Here is an 18,009-nt window from a genome sequence, read left to right as displayed (position 1 = left end):
TCATTCCAATCAAGCATTTACCAACTATCCATTAGTTCCGTAAAGCATACAAAAGGTAGTAGAGTAATACCTCAGTTTTTGTGCCATACTGATCGACCATTTAAATTCCAATTCGAATGCCCATGATCTTGAAATCGATGTCCAATAATTCCTCAGATACACATCAATAGAAATTTCATAAAAAATGGAGCTTAATTGTGAAAAACGGATCGAATCGAGTGATAAATCAGTGAAAAATAGCTTACCGAGTTTGAATTTACCAAAACAAACCTAAACAACGGACCCAGGATGTCGAAAAATGTTAAGATATGTATACCTAGAAAAAGTCAACAGTTGGTCAACGGTGGTTAATGGTCAACGCAATCAACGACCCGATCAACGGTTAACGGGTCGGGCAATCGGGTCAAATCGGGTTGGGTAATCGGGTCAGACCGGGTCGGGTCGGTCAAACCAGGTTGGGTTAATGGGTCAAAACTGTCCACCATGCGTTGAACCTTCCCCACGCACAGTGGCGGCGCGTGGGGGTGCGTGTGGTGGCCTACGGGCTCCGAAAAAATCTATAAAAATTCCAAAAATTATTTTCAGGGATTTTGAGACACTTACCAAGATCTGTTCACAATTTTGAACGGCGGAGAGCTCGATTCCGAAATGTCGAAACTTAAACTTCCTCACCCCTTCAGGTGCCAATGACGGAGACAAGAAGAACACCAGTTGACTCGGAACGATGCAAGGAACACGATGGTGCAGGAGGTGTCGAAAACGGGTGGCTGGATCGACGGAAAACCAATAGCGATCAAGTTAAAACTGATGATACTTCTGGTTGAGATTTACAACGAACGACGCTGGTTCACGACGAGAGGTTGGAGGAGTTTTGTTCATCGGTCGACAACAACACGATGGTGGTTTTGGATTGATGAACGTGGCCGAACGGTGGAGAAATTGGAGCTCAAAGTAGTTGACCGGGGAAGAGGAAATGGGAAACCTTCTGGGAAAACAGACGAAAGAAGGGGTTTATAATTCTCACCTAAAGAAAAATGAACTATAACTTTGGTCCCCAAATTCCTACACTTCCTAAAATAGTCTGCCAACTTTGTAATTTTACATTTTAATCCTCAATTTCTTCCAAAATATCATTTAAATTTAATACTTTATAACTTCTAAAATTTAGCCCCTAAATTGGGGTGTTACAGTTTTGATTCGAGAAATTAATATTTTTTAATAGATATCCATAAACATATTTGGGTTACCACATATATATCAAAACACATTAGAATAACACTTCAAAACATCAAATTAATATTTAAACATGTTTTGAAAATTAAAAAACCAATTATATACATATAATTGGTTTTAAGAACCTAACTCAAAAAAATTTACATTTAAAATCCTTAACCCATTTTAATAAGTTTAATATACCATGTTTAGAGGGCTGATTTTTTCGAATAATATAGTGAGAAAAAAAATAACGTCTCAGATAATGTTGTCGAGAGATTATTTCTTCGAATGGGGTGATTGCTATAGTGCCCCAGAGTTTCATTGCCCTCTTGCGTCTAAGCCTTAGACGCATTGCCTTCCATGCATTTCTTAACTTTGGACAACCCTCGGCGAACCCTACGGAGACACCGTGCGGTCCAAGCGTCTCTCACCCTCAGAGTCGCACTGCCTTCCAGGAGTTTCTCTCCCAGCAAATCTGTATGTTACATGCATGCAAGTCAGGTTGCCTTCTAGGCATTTCTCAGCGACGCTGCATGGCCTTGCATGCAGAAAGTCACATGGCAAGCTATGCGTGTTTGGCCAAAACCCCCCCCAAAGGCGCTCTAGAAGCCATGGCAGTCTGTTGCCTATATGGGGACAACAATAAAAGCTGCATTTTGCATCAATAATGGGGGAGTGTATGGGAGGGAGGGGGCATTGGAAAGAAGAAAGAAAAAGAGGAGAAGGAATAAAGAAAAGAAGAAGAAGAAAGAAATAAGAAGAAAGAAATAAGAAGAAGAAGAAGAAGAAGAGAAGGAAACAACCAAGTAAAATTTATTTTATTTTATTGATGTTTGAATCTCTTACTTAGTTTCGATTAAATTGTTAATGTTATTAAAAATTATTTTTCTACAGATTCGTTCAAATGACAGAACAAAATCAACTACTTCATCTTGACGCTCAACATATTTCTAGCCATTTGGGAGCGATTGTGTTATTGTTATTTAATAAAATATTATTATTTGAGAATAAATTATTATTATTAAATGGTATAAATTTATTTTATGATTAATCAATTGTTTCTATTTTTACATGACTTGCCGTAAGCTCGGTAGATCTATAAAGATATTGAATATCCACTTTGTTTATTTAATTTTTTGTTTGAGTAGATCTGTTGATCTGAATCTTTTGTTTTTCTAAGATAGTTGTAATTCTACATTGTTTTTCCCTGTGAATCAAAACATTTACTTTCCATATCACTAGGCTGAGCTCGTTTTCATTAGTTTAACAAAAACATATCTGCTTGCCGAGTTGTCTCTTTCAGTTTATATGTAAATTGTGCTAATCTTTTGGTTATGAAACTTGAACTAGAACTTTGAATCAAGCTAATTGGTTGTGGATCTGAATAGATTTGTATTGATCCGTAAATTTTCATGTTCTGATTTCTGTTTTGGCTCTTCTGGTACTTTTCCGTGTTGGGTTTTGATTTTTTGTTGTTGGGTTTTGATTTTTTGTTATTGATTTTCTTTTGATTATTGGTTGATACTGTTGAGGTTGTAATTACTTGCATGTTGTTCGATTTGGATTTTTCATAATGTGTTCGTATTTGGATTATTGATTGATAAAATTGAGGTCTTGATTATATTGGATTTTTTTTATTTTCAAATATTAATAATAATTGTCTGGAGATCTAACTTGTATCAGCTGGGTTTTTATTAACCAATTTATTACTACTATTTATTGTTAGTCCCTCATAGCTTCAGCTATAGATGATTACTTAAGGTCATGTCCTTCTTTTAGATCCCATAGGGTGTATAGGGGGAGGGCTCGACAGAGTGGTGTCAAGGAGAATAGACTTAGAGTTTGTTCATTGAATGTAGGCACATTAAATGCTAGGCTACTGGAGCTGACCGACGTACTTAGTAATAGGAAAATAGATTTTGCATGTATTAAGGAGACTAGGTGGAAAGGGCTCGCGCCAGAGAGTGTAATGGGTACAAGTTGTGGTATTCAGGCGTAGATAATGCTAGAAATAGGGTGGGTATCTTGGTATCCTCTAGGTTCAAGGAAAATGTAGTTGAAGTTTGTAGATACCAGGATAGAATCATGATGATTAAGGTTATTATAAAAGCGGAAGTGGTGAATGTCCTTTCAGTATACGCCCCAAAAGTTGGCCTAGGGGAGGGGAGAAACGTTGCTTCTGGGATCAGTTAGATGATGTAATTATGAGCATTCCGAGGACCAAAGAGTTTTCATAGGGGGAGACTTCAATGGCAATATAGGTAGTGCAATCGACGGGTATGACGATGGTCATGGGGGTTTCGGTTTTGGTAGTAGGAATGAGGAGGGGCATACGTTGCTTGATTTTGCTACTGCACACGATATGGTGGTCACTAACGCTTCTTTAACAAGAGAGATGTGAACTTGATTATGTTCCATAGCGGTGGACATTGTACCCAAATTGACTACATCCTGGTTCGAAATCGGGATCGATGGATTTGCAATGATTGTAAGGTGTTCCCTGAAGAGGCATGTGCATCACAATACATATTGTTGGTTTTGGTGTTCTGCGTACGCCACGGGTGGAGCACAAATAGGAGGGCTAAACTTGGTAAACCTAGGATCCTTTGGAAGAACTTACATGGAGCAACAGCTGATGACTTTAGGAGTAAGGTTATGTCAAACACAGGTTTTAGAACTACAAACTCTAATAATACATATGTTATGGAAAAATATGGCAAATTCCATCAGAGAGGTGGAAAAAAACACCCTTGGGTTGTCAACAGGGAAGGTCAAGGAACATAAAGAATCGTGGTAGTGGAACGACGAAGTCCAAACTAAGGTGAAGACAAAGCAAACTTGCTTCAAGGAGTTTCTATAATAAAATGACGACGAAGAAAGATCGAAAGCTAAACAAAGATACAAGGAGGCAAAGCGGAAAGCCAAGAAAACGGTGGCTAAAGCAAAGGATAAGGAATACGAGGAAATGTACAAGAGATTAGATACCAAGGAAGGACAAAATGGCATCTTCAGGCTTGCAAAATCGAAGGAGAATAGGAAAAAGGATCTAGGTAGCATTAGGTTTATTAAGGACAATAATGGTGTTCTTTTAGTGAAAGATCATGATATTAAGAGGGTTTGGGGTAGTTACTTCTTCGGCTTATTTAATGACGGTGCCTCTCCATGTAGAGATAGTACATTTGATGGGTCAGCCGACCATCATACTACGGCCAATGAATGCCCTACAAGTAGGATTGGGTTTGAGGAAGTCAAAATGGCTCTTAGAAAGATGGGGAGGGACAAAGCTGTCGGTCCAGATCAAATTCTCATCACTATGTGGTTGGCCCTAGGAGAAGAGGGAGTTAAGTGGTTGACCAACATCTTTAATATTATTTTAGAGATTGACAAGATGCCTGAGGAGTGAGAGAGTCTACGGTGATACCAATCTATAAGAATAAAGGAGATCCCCAACGTTGTGGCAACTACAGAGGTATTAAATTACTCAGCCATACCATGAAGCTATGGGAAAGGGTAATAGAGGCTAGGTTGAGACAGGTTACTAGGGTTTCGGAAAACCAATTTGGCTTTATGCCAGACAGGTTTACTACGGAGGCGATTCATCTACTTCGACGGCTTATGGAGAAATATAGGGAAAAATAGAGATCTTCACATGGCGTTCATTGATCTTGAGAAGGATTATGATATCATTCCCCGCAATACAATCTGGAAGATGTTGGAAACGAGACGGATCCCATCTGCTTATATCTGGGTGATTCTTGATATGTACTATAGATCTACTACATACATCAGGACTACAATTGGTGACACCGAGGCATTCCAGGTGGAAATCGGACTCCACCAGGGGTCGGCTCTTAGCCCTTACATTTTCGCCTTGATTATGGACGACATCTATTGTGCGACACCAGATGGTGTTCCATGGTGTATGCTTTTCGCTGACGACATTGTCCTAGTTGCAGAAACAAGAACTGAGCTGAATGGTAGACTGGCTACCTGGAGACTGCTTTGGAAGAAAAAGGTCTAAGGATCAATATTGAAAATACAAAGTATTTATGTTCAAACTTCAGTGGGAACCACAACGATAAAGATGTAGAAGTATGTATAGAAGGACACGTTCTCCCATCAAAGGATTGTTTCAAGTACCTAGGCTCTATGATACATAAAGATGGGGGTGTAGATGATGACGTTACACACCGTATAAAGGCGGGATGGCTAAAGTGGAGAGCTGCTACTAAAGTTTTGTGTGACAAGAAGATGCCTTTAAATCTTAAGGAAAATTTTTATAGAATGACAATAAGACCAACGCTGCTGTATGGATCAGAATGTTGGGCAATCAAGAAGGATCATGTAAGGAGGATGGAGGCCACAGAAATGAGAATGCTTCGATGGGCATGTGGTAGGACTCTGTGGGACATGATACCAAACTCTGCTATTAGGATGTCCTTGGGGGTGGTGACTGTATCCGAAAAATTGAGGGAGGGAAGACTACGGTGGTTTGGGCATGTCCTTCGGCGACAACCGTCGAATGCGGTCAGGAGGGTAGAGTCTATTATAGTCGACGGTGCCAGAAGGAGAGGACGACCAAGGAGGAAGTGGGAAGACTGCTTGAGATATGATTTGAAGGATTTAGCCCTTACCGAGGACATGACCTTTGATAGGAAAGTATAGAGACTTAAGACCAGGGTAGCCGAGTAGTGCAAATTACATCCATAGGGTGTATCATCTCTGTCTTCTTTTAATGCCTTTGTAGTAATTTCCATGACTTCTACTTTTTATATGTTTCTGTCATTTGAATTTATGAAGACTTAGAACTAGGGTAGCGGAGTAGTGTTGCTTTAGTTTAGGTTTTAACCCATTTGACTTTATTACTTCTAGTAGCTTTTCTATCGTTGATTTCTATGTATCATTCTCTTCATGTTTCCTCCTTTTAAATTTAGTCAGGTCTTACGTTTCTGTCTAAATGCAGAGATTTTTAACGCATGAACTTTTTTGCATGGATTACTTCCCATTACATACGCGCATATGAAAAATGCATATGAAGACTGTTCAACTATGTATTTATTTATTTATTTATACATGCATTGCATTTTATCTCCATTTTTAATTTTCTGACTGCCGGAGGTCTTCCACGAAAGTTGTTCTCAAACTGGCGTTGGGGCAGCCTACTACCCTACCTCCCCCTTACCCCATTACATATGGAATAGGGTTTTGTTGTTGTTGTTGTTTGAGAGTATAAATTGGTTCCGTGTTTGATAAGTGCATTGATTGAACATTGGAGGTCAGAACACATACATTTTATTTTTCGTGCAGAGAATGCATGATAACCCTGAAGATGTGGCCTTACAACTCGGGGTTCCAACAAATGGGATGTTGATGGTGATGAGAAATGATTAAAAAAATGTGGAAACACTTTGCAATGAGTTTCTTGGGCAGACGACAGTAAGCCTATATTTAAAAGGGTGGCATTTGAGGCTGTCGTGGTTGGAGAATCAATTTAAGCTCCAAAAAAATAATATCCAAGAAGAAATTGTATATGCAACTCGAGAAAAGATCTTACAGTTGATTGGGGGAGTTTTTATGCCGGATAAATCTGGTAATATGGTTTACACGCAATATCTCCAATTTTTTAGAAATTTTCATAATACACGTCAGTATAGTTTGGGATCTGCGATATTGGCATTCTTGTACTGTAAGATGTGCAAGGCATTAGTAATCATCAATAATATTAATACAACATAAATCGGTGGAAGTCTAATGTTGCTACGATCGTGGGCTTGACACAGACTTTCATTTTTAACACCGATTAGTCGAACACCGATTGACTCTCCTCTTTTCGGAAGGTAATATATTTTCTCTATTTTAATTTAAATTATTAATTAGAATTTATTTATTGTGATTAAAAATAAGTAACAGATATTATTTTGATATATTGATGAAGACATAAAATAAAAAGGACGTGACTAGTGCATAATAATATTAAAGAGTTTCGGTTGAACATCGAAATTTATAGCAAAAAGAAGGTAAATAATATGATATGATATGATATGATATGATATGATATGATATGATATGATATGATATGATATGATATGATATGATATGATATGATATGATATGATATGATATGATATGATATGATATGATATGATATGATATGATATGATATGATATGATATGATATGATATGATATGATATGATATGATATAATATGATATAATATAATATGATATAATATGATATAATATAATATAATAATAATACTATTTAATCTAATTTAGTTTATTTAAATTCATTTATTTCTTTATATTTATTTCTTTATTTATAATTTTACCTGATGAATTAATTTTTGGAGGCCTAATTTTATAATATAAATATAAAATAATATTTATTTATTTATACTTTTATATTTTCGTGTCTAATTGATTTTTATAAATTTTAATTTTACAGTTTAATTGGAGGTCGTACATAGATGAAGAAATTTTAGCTTGTGTGCTAGTTGATGTTTTGGATGGTTGTTAATATTGGGGTGTGATAACTCCATAAAAAAGCCATATTTAGGGCATTTTCACTTAAGTTTTTGACTGTCTAAGAGATCATATAGTATCATATAGATGCATATAGGAGCATATAGTTACATATAGTGGAAATATATTTTGTCGTGACAATTTTTTTGTAAATGGTGTTGTGTTATGGGGAAGAAGTTTTGTTTAATGATGTGCAGGATTTAGGAGCAAGGATAAGAAAGGAAAATTACCGTGACATGCTGGAAATGCTGAGAAGAATGCAAATGCCAACTCGGATGACATTTTAGAAGCGAAAAAGACAAATGAAGATGTTTTTAAGAGCCAAATGTCCCTGTCTTTACGTGCCTTCAGCTGCCAGACACCTAGGAGGGAACTTATGCCACCTGGGTCAGTTGATCCTGTAGGTACGTATGCCCAACTGCAAGTCTCCCAAGATGGACCACTACTAGCTGCCCAGAAGGGGACCATTGCCACCTGTGCAGCACCCTTCACGTGAAGGAAACCAGTTCGGGGGTCCTAGGAATTTTAACACAAATTCCTAGGTTTATTCCCCACTATAAATAGAATATGAAGCCACCAGACTTAAGGACCTACTTTTAAACGCCGTTTGAGCTTAATTTCAGAAGAAAAATGTCTATCATTTTTTCGTCTGTCAATCATTTTAGTAGTGGAATTCCTCCATTAACAAACTAGAGGGAGTGGCGAGCTAGGCGTCCGAGAGGAGCTAGCGAGCTATGGCGAGCTAGGCGTCCGAGAGGAGCTAGCGAGCTAGGGCAGTTCGTGGTGGCCGATGGAAGCTATGGCAGTGTACATTGAAGGCTTTTCCTCTATCCCTTTATTGTTTGTATCACTTATCATATTTGGATTGTATGGATCGAATGAACTTTATGCATTGTTGCTTGGAATATTCGAACCCCACCATGAACTAGCTTTATTTGATGGGAGTTCATTATGGATACTTAAGTTTTATTTTAATGGATGGTTATTTTTGTATGCTTTTATTTGCTTTGCTTATGATGTTTAATGCCTTAAGGTTGTAGGAGCTATGATATTAGTCATTCCTTAGGAGAATGCTTAGTGTTTGAGAGAATAACTAAGTAACATATCTTTAGTGTTCGAGAAAAACTAGGGAGGATCCACATAATAAAGGGTTCTAGATGACACACAAATGCGCGTCATTGAAGCCGCCGTCATAAATCTCAGATGACACGTAATTGTGTGTCATAAATCTATGACGCGCATTGAGCGTCATTGAAGCCCCCGTCATAAATGAATATGACACACATTTGTGTGTCATAAATTTATGACACGCATTTATGACTTACATTTACGACTTACATTGCGTGTCATTGAAGCACACCTCATTAAAAAAGATGACACACATTCGTGTGTCGTGATTATATATCATAAATTATACATATATTTTAGATTGACAAATAATCAAACTAAATCACATTTAATGCCTCATAATACTAAATATATATATCATATATATATAAGCAATCCATTTGCATACAATATATTAACATTAAGTTATAAAAAATATTATAATCATATGTCGATACAAAATATCACGACATAATAAAGTTTGCCACATAAGATACCCATTCTTTGCGAATAATATCAATGTCATCATCCGTGTATTCTTCCTTCCTATCGCCAACCTAAGTAAAAAATATGAAATAAGTATATAATTTATACTTATTTAAAGTGAAGTATATAACTATCAAAGAGTACTAAAATGACCAATTTTACATATGCATTCTTTGAAGCATATATAAAAATAAACTTTACACATTTAATTAGTAAAACTTCCCATATAAGTTATATACATTATCACGACACGAATTCATAGTTTTCAGTCTTGCAAACAAGTACTAGCATTAATTTGTTTAGAATAACATCATACTTCAAGTCCATATGATAGTTGTATGATTAATGTGTATGTATGATATGATAGATCTCCTTAAATGAATTCAACAATAGTCCTAGTTCACATAAAATTAGTTACCGCTCCCTGCTCTGATTAGCCATGAACTGTACTATCTATGCTGCACAAAGAAGAATTGAAACCAAAACCTATGTCTCTCCACCAAATGCATCTAATATCTAGATAAGTAGCATTGACTTTACCTTGCAGCAGATGCTAGTTTAAACCCATAGTACTGCAGCTTTATTTTCCTGCAAACCTCAGTTACAACAACTGCCCACATGGTGACTATAGTAAAAACACCTAATACAGTAAGCATGTACGGCCACCAACTCACGACACTGCCTGTGGATGCAAGAAACCAATAATGATGCACACTGAAAAAAATGCAGAAGACGCGTATAGTTGATGTCCATATATACAGAAAACCAACGTCGTTGCAGTTGAGCAAATAATCACTAAAGTACTAGTGTACAAATACAATTTTCACACCACTTTCCTCACCCTCCTATGACCCACATACTGAATTACTTTCATTAAAATAGCTACAGAATGTACTTTTTACAATGAAATCAAATTTTGGTACCACAGCTTCAGGCTACCTACCTAGTCAAACTTAATTTGTTAATTAATAACTGCTTAGGATATTTTTACTTATTACTAATAAGAATTTTTCATGGAAAACAGAAATCATGAAATCATTTTTTTACTTTTAAAACGTGACAGTTTTTGAACTAAAAAGTTATAATTCTGACAAAAGCTCCATCCAACTTAAGAAGACGACCTTAGTCAGCACATATGGCATACCTGAGAGTTGAGTCAACATCTCATACAACGTATCTGTGCATCTAGTTAATATTCCAACACGTATAATTAGAGACAAACCTTGACCTGAAACACACAAGTAGTGAATTACGAAGGCCACAATACTCAAAACATCGCAGTAATGTGCAGCTTCATTACTTTCAAAATGTAAGAAAACAGATCTTTAAAAAGCACACCAATTTTATATGAACTTTACTTGACTTTGGACAAGGTGAAAGGCTGAAACTTTTAATGAATTTATATAACTTCTATAATCTTGGATAAAAGCATATTTCTCGTCTCAAGGTGAACATATGGGAAGAATATCACTATTTCATATTATTTCCTCCAATCCAACATAAGGTCTCTGCACATCGAATAAACTCTTTTGCTTAAAGCTCGATTTCCAGAGTTTTCCTCATTATAGATTCTAGAGAAAATAACCACTAGCTTTACATTTTTTTGGTTTGTTACTCAGTTGTTCTTATTAAATTAAACACTTGTTGTAACAATTGAAATAAATAAGGAATAAATGTAATAAGATTGATACCAAATCCGGATTCTGATATCATATCACAGATCTATGTCATAGTCATTGCACCACAAACCAAAAGTAAAGCAGTCACCATCACATGCTTAACCCTGCAAAATCCATAAGAATTTAGTTTACAAATAAAAGCTTAAACATAAGGCATATATGGAAAAAATGAATAGAGAACATGTGAAAATTATGTTTAAGTTTTATTCCAGGAAAAAGGCTGAATATGCGTCATATCCTTCCAATTTCTTGTGAGAAACAAAAGCATCATAAATTGTTGCTTTCATGTTTATATTGCTAAAGTACAAGTAACTGGCTGCATAAATTGAATAAGGAAGAGAATAGCAAGCAACTATAATAGCTTCTAGTATTGCAAAGCCAAGTGAAATCCACCATCTGCAATTAAAGAATAATAACATGCTTTGTAAACGTCCAAGTAACATTTTCAAGAATTATACATGTGGCAAGGACTCATCTTACTCCTTGAGAGGAAAAAATAGACACATATATAACTCTTAATATTCTCGTGACCATCGAATCCCTCCTTCTGCAACTTCACTAAGGATGGAACAATATGACAGAGTACATGCTTCAGTCAATTTGAGAGAACACACATGAGAATGCATCAAAAATAAAATAATTCATAAAACAAAAGAAATTTTAGCCAAAAGTCATATTCAATGGAGTATCTTTCCCTTGGAAAGAAAAGGTATACACATCTTATTTCTTTCTTTTTTTAATATAAGTTAACAAATATGTCTACAAAGATCCTAGACACTGGTTGCCAGGACTAAATGAACAAGAAAGGTTTACAACCACTCCTAAATACACTACAGAAGACCAATACCACAAAATATGAAGTGATTCCTAGTTCTGTACATTTATCCAATAACAAGGTAGTAATTTTATTCCAACTGAAAGAAAGCGACTAAAATATATTGATAATCAAATGAAAAAACAAACCCGAGATTATATAGGCTGGCATTTAGATCTCCGGTATGTGTTGCTTCAAATAAAGCTCAAGAACATGGTTCAATAGCTTAATACCTGCATAAATTCAAGATTTAAGCAAAAATTTCAGAAAAACGGAAAAACCAATGATACATTGTTTTTAACAAACTATGACTCTTACTAAGAATCAATGACAACGTAATTTCAGCAAAAGCATGTCTGAGGCAATTAGCTAAGCATCAAATTGATTATGATTTCATGATACTTAAGCATCCTGAGTAGCAACAAGAATGCTCAGATGCTTAGAACAATTTAAAGGTCCATATGTATGAACTCACCAATTCCTAGCCCACGATATGGTGCTAAAACACCTAATGTCATGATGTACACACAGATGGCCCCACCTTCCTCTAAGCAATTGATCCAACACAGATGTCACTGTAATATGCTGAGTTAGCAAGCAAATGTGTGTGATTGTTAGAATAACATGCTAACTTTTAAATTATACATGTCATTTTCCAACTTAATCTCTCATCAGGCCCCAACTCGTGTAATATGATATATGAGTGTGTGCATGTGTAGCCATCCACAATTTGTTTCAAACAATCAAATTGAAAATAATAACATTTATTATTTCTAACTATAAATGCACCATACTAGTAATTGATGTTAAATGTTGAAGGCATTGTGAAAAAAGACATCTCAAACATGCTCTGCACATTGCTAAGATCGTAGAATTAGATGAGGCTAGTCACTCAAAACTTCAATCGAGTCTATTTCTTTGAGCATGACCTAAGGATTAAGGAGAAAAAACAAATATGCAATTACCAAGGTAGAAGAAAGTTATAGAATAAATACTCTCCAAAATCTAACAGGTTTTGAAATTTCTATAGTTTCAGTGTTATAGACCATCAAAGCTCAATAAGTGCCCTCCAATGCAGGGTAGCAAATTTCAGAATTGGGAAATCTTTAGCTAGGGATTTTATGAATTGAAAATTCTCCAGAAAAAAAATTACTTATAGCTACTACCTATAGCTTAAAAGTTCAAAAGAAATATAGGATAAGGATGGATCACTTAACGTTTAATAATATGTAGAAGATCATGGAAGAATCAATAAATGCACCAAATACAATCAGTAGCATATGAGTGCAAGGTAGCACAAGCACAACAACAGAATTGAAGAGTGTTTTTGAGGCATAAACTGAACAATATCTAGTCATTCCTTTGTTTCAATAAACCCCCAAAAAATTGACAATTGAAAAATAATTAAATGTGATAGTTATTAAATGCCTCCGAACACAATCAATAGAACAATGTAATCTAAAGTGGAACTATTTAATCCAACAAATAAATTACTTTTGTCAATAATCAAATGGGAGCACACTGAACTGACAACTTACAATACCTTATTTGTATTAAAGGCCACATATCATCAAAACTCAACGTAAATCAAACCAAAAAAGACCAACAATTAACCAATACAAAGAACAAAAAAAGAGAAATGAATGCATAAATCAAGACCAACAGCTTAAATTCCTTAATTTACTAAAGAACTTCGATAAATTTTCCTTAGATGAAATATACAGAAGAACGACAAAGAAAACCCCAAGATTCAAAAAGAAACAATTACGAAGAGAAAACCCCAAACAAGAATCAAACACAACAACGGGAGAATAACAGCTTTATAAAGAAAATAACGAAAACCCAGAAAAGATTGGGGGGAGGAAAGGAGGCAAACCAAGCTTTGTGAATTTACCGGAAGCCAGAGCATCGACGTAGTACTTTTCGTTGAAACGAATGGGGAAGATAGTAGTGTTGAGCTTCTTTAATAGCATCACGTTCTTGTCCCTCACACCATGGAGTTATATTGCTACTTCTCGACAAATCGCCATTATTATTAACTCTCCAAGAAAAACAAAAGATTTGGGGAGGGGGATATAACAATGGCATGGTGAGGGGATTGTATGGACAAAGATAGATTTGTTGTGTGTGAAAACAGAGGAAAGGTAGGCTTTGAAATTTTACAGCGGGAAAGCATGCGTACATGATGAAAATTATGAGGGAAATTAAAAGACTACTTTTAGAGATGACACACAATGAAAAGTGTACTCTGTGTGTTTGCTAATTTTTTTGGATTATGACTATTAAATATGACACAAATTATTGTAAGTCATAAATCGTTCAGATTTTAAGAAACATGACATTTTTTATGACACACATTTTTTGCAAGTCATAAATTAGCGTGTGTCATTGTTCGTGTGTCATTAAAGGTATATTTTATTGTAGTGCTTAGATATAAGACTATAATGCTCGGTTGAGAGGTTAGATGCTAGTGTTGACGCTGAGTGGTATTACCATGACATATTATGTTGATCTGAATCAATAGGATCCCTGCACCTACTAAAGCCGAGAGGTATTGCCATGACATCCTCAACCTGTCAAGTACCTTGACTAGGGATAACTAGGGCACCATTGGTAAACTCTGTCGGGCAAGCAAGGCATAGAAGTAATACCATCCTGAGAAAATAGGCTTAAGTTTCCTAAGTGACTCCTATCTTTTATTCCCACAATAGCTTATTGTGTGAGGATTCTAAAGTCATTTTATTCAAATCCAGTGTTTACATTTCATTTTGCCTTTATATTTTCAATTGATTAAACTACACTTAATTTATTTTTGCCAAGACATTTCCATCCATTTTGCCACGACATCCATATTTGCTCTCACATCACACTATCATTTCATTCCCACCAACATCCTTTTCATTTTACCTCAGCATTCTCATTTGTACATACCATCACTAACTATAGTTAGGTGAAGTAGTTCCTTGTTGTGATTAAACTTATAAATTTCCTCCAATCCCTATGGACATGATACTCACTCATCGTTGTATTACTTGTTTGATTGTGTATACTTGCATATATTCTGCGAGCATATTTAGTAATCACAAATCGCAGACAGGGTGTTGTTACACTATTGATTCATTTTGCTTTTGTTGAGATACAGTTTTTGGATCGAGTGTTGAGGTAGTTTTTAGATACAGGGATTATTACCCCTTGCACATATTAGATAGACGGGGTAAGCACAACGTGAATTGGGTTGCAAAGCACGCAAACTACGTTAATGCTTGGAACAACAAAGTTTCATACTTGCCACCTCTTGATTCAATTCAAGATGATGATTTTAATTTTGAGACTTTGGCTTACCTTCAGTATTATTGGGATCATGGAAAGTGGTACCTGACGATGTTGGGAGAAAGGCAGTAATTTTAAAAAATATAAGAAAAAAATTGGTACAACCGATAAATTTATACCGAGTGGAAGTGAGAGCTCATCTCAACAACATGAAGGGAAAACATCACAACTGTTTGATTATTCTTCTGTTCTAGCATACATACCCGAGTTTATGCATCCTCAAGCACCATCTACTCTCCCATGTTTGAATTGACGTATGACTTTGATCAAATGACATATATGATCTTAAATATGACTATTTGTCAGTCTACGTTTCTAGGAAGGATATAAGAGCAAAGTGGTGGAATGGTAAAGCATAGTGGTGGGAATATATTTACAACACCAGCTGATACTCCCCCAATGAATGAGGAGGATGAGTACCATACTCCTAAGCAACCGCAACAGCCACAACGCATCAGACGTCCGCCTCGACATTATCATTCCACAACACCCCAACATCGACAAGAATTATAATGTCAATTGTTATTTGTATAAAAATTAACAGTAAATAAAATGTTATTATATCTTAAAATTAAATATTTAAATTATATTAGTATTTTCTAAACATAAGTAAATATGTTTTTTAGAATTTTTTTACCTTAAATTAAATATTTAAATTTTATTCTTATTATATTTTAAAATTAATATAAAAATATATTTTTCAAGGCAAGTAAGTACCCTTGTCCCAATGGTTGCTGGAAACAGCTAAATATATTAAATTAAATAAAATTAAAACCTTCAATTGGGTGACGACACATGTCATGATATTTGACACTACTAACGCACGACATTATCTAATTCAAAGATTAAATTAGTTTTAAGTTATTAAAATTAGAACTAAATTGATAGAATCTATAAGTAAAAGTGACCAAATGTGTAATTATATCAATTTTATTAAATTTTAAAAGTTAAGATGATATAAAATATATAAATTAATTCTATTTTTTTTTAAAATTACGACTAAATTGATAGAATATAAAAGCATAAGTGACAAAATGTGTAATTATATCAATTTTATTAAATTTTAAAAGTTAATACGGGGTGAGGTAAAAAACATAAAGTAATTTTAATTTATTAAAATTATGACTAAATTGATAGAATATATAAGTCAAACTGACCAAATGTGTAATTATATCAATTTGAATAATTTTAAAATCTAAGATGATATAAAATATATATTTTTAAGTTGGATAATAATAAAAAATTATATTTTTAATAATTAACAATAAAATATATATTTAAATTTAATTCGATAATAAAATATATTTAATAAGTTAAGATAAAAATAATATATTTTTAAAGTTAAAATACATAAATTATTATATTAAAAGTATATAAATTAATTCTAATTTTTAAATTTATGACTAAATTGATAGAATATAATAGTATAATTGACCAAACGTGTAATTATATCAATTTTATTAAATTTTAAAATTAATATGAGATAAAAATATAAAGTAATTTTAATTATTAAAATTAGGACTAAATTGATAGAATATATAAGTAAAAGTGACCAAATGTGTAATTATACAAATTTTATTAAATTTTAAAAGTTAAGATGAGATAAAATATATAATTAATTTTAGTTTTTAAAATTTCAACTAAATTGATAGAGTATAAATGAAAAAATGTGTAATAATATCAATTTTATTAAATTTTAAAAGTTAAGATGAGAAAAAATATATATTTTTATGTTAGATAAGAATAAAAAATTATATTTTTAATAAATAACAATAAAATATATTTTTAATTTAATTTTATAATAAAACATATTTAATAAGTTAAGATAAAAATAAAATTATTTTTAAACTTAAAATACATAAATTATTATAAAATAAAGTTAATTATTATAAAAAATTCAAATTTATACATACAAATACATATATGATTACTGGTGAGGCCTATATCTTGGTAGATTTGGACATATCTTTTTTGAATGATCTTCTCCCCTACATAATCCGCATCTCTTTGGTTGACCTTTCTCTTGAGCATGAAAATCTATACTGGTATGAATATGACTGGACTCAGGTCGACCCTTTGGACTTATACGAAGCATTGGATTTGGCATCCATTCGTCGTGATCCTTTTTCAGCCAATATGATTTATTTGGGATCTGTTTGAACGCATAGCTGTAGACATTTAATATCTTATGTAGGTGAAAGCATTCATCAACATAACTGTATACACTTACACCTGCATACATACATGCAACAACTGCATGAGCACATGGATATCTCCATGCTTGAAAGCGACCACAATGACACTATTTATATCGTAAATCAACTGTAAATGTTTAGCTTTCTCCTCATTCGTTAAGGCATATGCATGACACAACAATAATATGACCAACTAGGTCGAAATTATGAACAAGCATTGATGTTGCTAATCACTCGTTTTCTTCCATTGCTTCCACCACTGTAGGAGCTCAAGTTTGACCTCTATTTATGAAACACTCAATCTCCTTGCCTTTATCGGACCAAACCTTAGCCAACCTAAAGTATGTCTCTTTCACCACACTTGCTATTCGGAGATGACGTGTACCTTTAGTACTGAATTAATGGCCTCAGCAAGGTTTGATGTCATGTGTCTGTATTGCTGACCCTCATCGTATGCTTGCGACCATTTTTCTCACTGTATTTTTGAAGCCTACTTCCAAACACGCCGATCATCATAAAATACCTTCAAATTCTTCAACCTCTTATCAAAATTTAGTCAGCATAGTTCGTATCATGTTTTATAATATATATATATATATTGTATTAAACCTCAATTAAAAAAACCACATAAAGCAATAGACACATGTTGAAACTAAAATTT

At 34.1% G+C, this 18,009-nt stretch overlaps 1 pseudogene; it reads right to left on the bottom strand.

Moving 5' to 3' along the window:
• Window positions 1-11,994: 11,994 nt before the first annotated feature.
• On the bottom strand, window positions 11,995-13,853 carry LOC120138426 (annotated as a pseudogene).
• Window positions 13,854-18,009: the final 4,156 nt, after the last annotated feature.

This window comes from Hibiscus syriacus, unplaced genomic scaffold (assembly GCF_006381635.1).
Source record: "Hibiscus syriacus cultivar Baekdansim isolate YM2019G1 unplaced genomic scaffold, ASM638163v2 tig00110691_pilon, whole genome shotgun sequence".
NCBI lineage: Eukaryota > Viridiplantae > Streptophyta > Magnoliopsida > Malvales > Malvaceae > Hibiscus > Hibiscus syriacus.
Note: the sequence above shows the minus strand (reverse complement) of the source record. Positions and strands in the feature narration are given on the sequence as shown.